Source organism: Gigantopelta aegis, chromosome 10, assembly GCF_016097555.1.
Source record: "Gigantopelta aegis isolate Gae_Host chromosome 10, Gae_host_genome, whole genome shotgun sequence".
NCBI classification, from domain to species: Eukaryota; Metazoa; Mollusca; class Gastropoda; order Neomphalida; family Peltospiridae; genus Gigantopelta; species Gigantopelta aegis.
The window spans coordinates 30,046,718-30,052,789 of record NC_054708.1 but is presented as its reverse complement, the minus strand read 5'-3'; positions in this window follow the sequence as shown (position 1 = coordinate 30,052,789).

The window sequence follows — 6,072 nt, the reverse complement described above, 5'->3', positions numbered from 1 at the left end:
TGAAAACGTAAAAAGTACCCCGTGTCAATTCATCTTGATAAGTTGTACACAGAATCCTTTGTAAACGTACACTATTTAGTAACAGTTCACTTTCGGAATATAAATACGTTCCTGTATAAAACGTATGAGATACCCATTTTCAGTTCACCTTCGGAATATAAATACGTTCCTGTATAAAACGTATGAGATACCCATTTTCAGTTCACCTTCGGAATATAAATACGTCCCTGTATAAAACGTATGAGATATCCATGTTCAGTTCACTTTCGGAATATAAATACGTTCTTGTATAAAACGTATAAGATACCTATTTTCAGTTCACCCAAGGAATATAAACAAGTTCCTGTATAAAACGTATGAGATATTCACTTTCAGTTCACCCAAGGAATATAAACAAGTTCCTGTATAAAACGTATGAGATATTCACTTTCAGTTCACCCAAGGAATATAAACAAGTTCCTGTATAAAACGTATGAGATATTCACTTTCAGTTCACCCAAGGAATATAAACAAGTTCCTGTATAAAACGTATGAGATATTCACTTTCAGTTTCACCTTCAGAATAAAAATACGTTCCTATATAAAATGTACAGAATAACCGGTTCCAGTTTACTTTCAAAATGTAAATAATGTCGAATATAAAACGTACGAGATATCCAATTTCAGTTTACGTCCAGAACGGAAGTAAAATCCTCGGGCCCTGTTTGAAACGTACAGTATATCCAGTCCCTGTTTACTTTCAGAGTACTTATTAGATCTTGTATAAAATGCACACGCTAATATTATCTAAAATTCAGTTAGAAAATGAATGTAATCCTCAATAAAACGAACAGGACAGCATGCAGTTTTATCCAACTGTCGGTTTATATAATCAGATAAGATTCAACACGTAAGGGCCTTCATGTATGTCACGTACAGATTAAATATGTCCAGTGATATGTCCATATTCTTAGTGTCTAGGTTGATAATTTGAACACTGGGAAAGTACTTATGTTATCCTATTTTTATGAAACAAGCCACTTAGTGAAATATTAGATCTTACTTTGAAAGAAGGACTCGACATAGCAGCAAACACGACATTGATAAGTACTGAAATAAAAACCCTGTACATTGTTCTGTGAAGTAACTTTAAGCCAGTGTTTACACCTTTCTCAAGGTGTGCACTTTTTAAAACGGTATGTTTAACAGGTGAGCTGTAAAATCTAAAGTACCTGAGGTGTTATTGAAAAGGTATTCATGAACTAATCGGGGGGGGGGGGGGGGGTTTGTTTGGGGTGGTGGTTTTATTTATTTTTTTATTATGGTTTTTGGGTTTTTTTTTACTTTACTGGGTTTTTTTTTTATAATTTAAATTAAACTTATTTTTTACTTTATTATTTATTTTTTAAATATATATATATATATTTTTTAAATATTGTTACTTGAAGAAGCCAGCAACTGAAGGGGCCAGTTATTATATATTAATTCGCTTTCATCTGTGGGGTTGGGGAATTACATAAGTTTCAGATTTAAGGATACAGTCCTAGCGTTTCCAACGATTATGAGGCATGCTGTTCTGTATGGGCGCATATCTTCGGAACATATATTATACTTGATATAAGTTTAGATGTGGTATGTTGGCCGTACACTACCCCACCCCCACCCGACCCCACCCCCCGTAAAAAAGAAGACCGCCGTCTAGATAGTGGGCCCTCATTAGCCACGGCTATACACTGCTGTCGTATATAGCCACTTCTGTTTAAGTAATAAATATGGCGACTTCCATTATCGTTGAATTGATGAAATTCATCTTTGTACGCAATATCTAGAACGACGCAATATCTAGAACGCCGCAATATCTAGAACGAGGCGTGTATAGTAGTCGACTGAACCTGAGCACAAAAACATCCTTACGAAATGCGATATCAGGCAAGTACAAAGAACACGTTCGGCAGTACAAATCAAAAGAGGAGAACAGGTCAGAACAATGGGAAACTGTCAAAACGGCCTTGCGTATTAATAGTATTATATTATAGATACACAGTCCTTTAAAATGGTTCTATTATTCTGTTTTCGTTTTGAACGACAGCTTGCTATAGATATATAAAGTATTTAATAACACCATATCTCATAGAAGTAGTAGAGTAATAGACGTCCTAGTGTAAAGATTTATTGATGGTCAGCATTGTGAAGGTCGCACAAAGGTGCTGGGGTATTCGTGTGTCACCATTCGTGTGGCGGTTTATTTATAACAATGATGATATTCAAAAGTATAGGTCTCAGCACTAGCCTATGCCTTAGAGAATAACAGCACACAACACAAAGGATTCCAGTTCATGAAACACCGAATTACAAGCTACGAAACCGACTAACAAAAAGTATTTGACATACACTGCTCCATACAGTGAGGTTGTTTAGAAAAAGTATAGATACCTGTATACAGGCGCGGATCCAGGATGTTTTTTAATAGAGTGGGCCCAAACCCCGTTGATGTTTTCAAAAATAGAATTTAATGCTCATTGACAGGTGGACGAGGTAATTTGTATTCAGCAATATTATATACTAGTATATTGTTAGACAAAAACTAGAGGGGAGTGCCTTTTGGAGCCTCGCCCGAAACCGCGTCTGGTATATATATACACACACAGGGGTGGATCCAGGAAATATTGTGCTTGCTATATGCTGGACAGTTTATCAGAAACCTGTTGGCAGAACGGAAAGTGGTATTGGTTGGACTATACCAAATAAAATCCCATAGGCGACTATGTTAACGTTTGTGCTTAAAAACACTATATGCAATATATCAACCAAACTATGACCTATAAATATTAGTACTACAACCCCTACCTCAAAGTATTAACTGCAGAAAATGGTAACTTTCATGGCTCGTTTTCGGTATAACCAGATGTTTCTACAACACCCCTAGTTTCGCACAAAATTTGAGTACTTTTTTTTTACAGGTACCCCATACATGTTCCAAGCACAAGGCTACTTGACACAGTGGTACTGGATCAAATAAAATTGCATACATTTTTAGCCCAGATGAAACTATTTTTTTTACAACCAACACACATTTATAACCAATCACCAATCAAAAGTTCCGTGCACCTCGTACTTTGACCCAGCCGAAAATTAATTGGTTTAGTGCTACTTATTAGAACATTTTAAGGCATTTTTCTGTAGCTCAGTATTAGAGCGCTCGTCCGAGGTGCGATAGGTTGCAAGATCGATCGCCCTTCATGAACTCTGGTATTGTTCTCATCTCTAAGACCTGTGCATTAAAGGTCGTGGTATGTACTGCCCTGCATATGGGAAAGAATATATATCAGATCCCTTGCGGCGTTATCGGTAAGAGTAGCACGTTTGGCAGAATAGGATTTTCTTTCTCTCCTCTTCTGGACAAAGTGTCGAACTAACCAATTTTGGTAACAATCTAATTAAAATTAGCTCCACTATTACATGTGGATCTAACAGCAGCCCGTTGGAGCTCATGTCCAGTTGACCTTTCATTTGACCAATCAAAACCTTACTTGCAAAATCATGCTAGTGATTTGAAAAGAATTTGAAAACATTCGCGATTATGTCGAGGGTATACGAAATAATTCGGGTGAATTACTGAGTATGCCGGAAACTAATTGCAATATAAAATTTTATATAACATTCGTTTCAAGACTAAAAAAACACAACCGTGATGGTATAGCCATAAAATCTGTTTATACTAGTATACAATCCAAAGTTTATTACTGCACTTTCCCCGTTTTTTCAATGTTGAAATAGACCAACAAGTTCGCCTATTGCATAAATAGTCTCGCCCGATATTTTTAGAATTTGTATGCTCCCGAATAACGCTATAAAAGGCGAAGTGTAATTGGTCGATATTTAAATTGTTATTTATAGATGAAATGTCACCTGGACATGGCAGTCCATGCAATGCTGTTAGATCTACTGGCTAGACCCAGTAGAGCTAATTTTAATCAGATTGCGTTGGTAAGAACATCATTCGTTATTTTTTTATAACATATATACGTGTGATAACAATTTTAAGACATACGATTGGCTGCTCCTAGGTGATGATCAGGTCGCCAATGTCATAGCATCCAATGAAAACAACTGGCCTCGTGTTTATAAACCTTAAAGTTTGGACTTTAATCAAGTCCAGATTTTAACGTCATGGCAACGCCATTCAAATAGCATTACGTTAAAGTCTGGACTTTATTAAAGTCTAGACTTTAAGTTTTATAAGCACGAGCCCTGGTAGACCAGTAGAGCTAATTTTAATCAGATTGATGGATAACAACATGTATTCATATTAGCATTACTGCCAAACAGCTATATAGGGTTGCAAACGAATGATTAAGCATTTTTACATAGATTACAACTAATTTTGCGGGTAAAATGATGAAAATACATAATAAAAAGGTCTTAGGTTTGAATATTTTCCCCTTATATCTCTATTGTTTTTGCCCAAATTTAACAATTTGCTTCAGCAATATGGAGCAATATCCCTCTGCTCCTGCTCCGTCTGGTACGCTTATGCTAAGACTACCAACAATAATTTGCTGTCACGACGGAGTTGCGCAACTCGACGGTTGCCTTGTAATTTCGCCAACTGACAACTAATCGGTCGTAGGAGTTGTATACTACGATAATCGAGTTGTAATAGTGCTCAGACTAGCAACTGGGACGTCTGAGAAGGCGTGAAATCGGCGAGTTAACCAACTTTGTCGTGATAGTTGATAGTCTGATATTAGTATCAGTGGAGAGGCTTCTGGTGGTGGAATTTCCCTTCAGGCACAAAACTAACGTAACTGTCAAGAATGTTTTCACTCTGGTTGTATGGACTTTCAAGGTCTTGGCATAGACATGTGGTCCACGACTTAAGAATGTCGCCATTTTGTGTTGTTTTTTTTTTCCCCCAATGCGTTCACTGGTGTTTTAAGGACAACAGTTTTCGTCATGTCCACGTTGTGTTTTAGGGGATTCATTCCCTATAGCTTTGGGACACCATTGCAGAGATATGGCATCAAACATATAACTATATTTTATCAGTCTAAGGTTGTTATGATGTGCATAGTGATTAGAGTATTGGCGTTGGACTGTAATGGAATAAGCAACATGTTTAAAATCCAAAATGCGTTCGCCCCCGTTCTAGCAAATTTTCTTCTTTCCCCAAAACCCCAGATTTGTTTCTTGCCACAGTCTAGACCCCCCCCCCCACCACTACCACCACACACACACACACACACACACACACACACACACACACACACACACACCACAACTGCATAAATTACTGAAAACTCGCCTGCGTCGCCTATGATTAACGAGTTTCTGGAATTATTCGCGATCGGCGTTTCTAGCTCCGGTGTAAATTGAAGAAGAAGACGTTTGTTTTGTTTAACGACACCACTAGAGCACATTAATTAATTAATCATCGGCTATTGGATGTTAAACATTTGGTCATTCTGACTCGTAGTCAACAGAGGAAGCCCGCTACATTTTTCTAATGCAGAAATTTAACGGATCTTTTATATGCATTTCCCCACAGACAGTAAAGCGCATACCACTTCCTTTGTCCAGTTGTGGTGCACTGGTTGGAACGAGAAAAAACAATCAGTTGAACGGATTCACTGAGGTGGTTCGATCCTGTGACGCAAGCACCTCAGGCGAGCGCTCAAACGACTGAGCTAAATCCTGGCCCCCTCTCCTCCCCTCCCATGTGCTGGGGAAAGGTTTAGGGTTTCCGGGACATGCTTCCATGCAAACTTTTGAAAATTATATTAATAAAATGCCATTTCCTGCATTCTACATGTAGAAGTAAAATTCATCATGACAAATGCGATTTTGATTCAGAATTACTGGGGGTTGGGTGGCTAATGCCCCACAATCCCCCCCCCCCCCCCCCGATACCTCGTACCTGTAAAATGTTACCATATTTTAGGACCATACCAATGTTTTTAAGAAGAGGTGACTTTTTGCGCAATAGGTGGGGAGGGGGTAGGTGATCCCCCCCCCCCTCCCCCGCCAAAAAAACAACTAAATACGATATGGAGTCAACTCGCTCGCGATCATACCGACAAAAACAGATAGTGC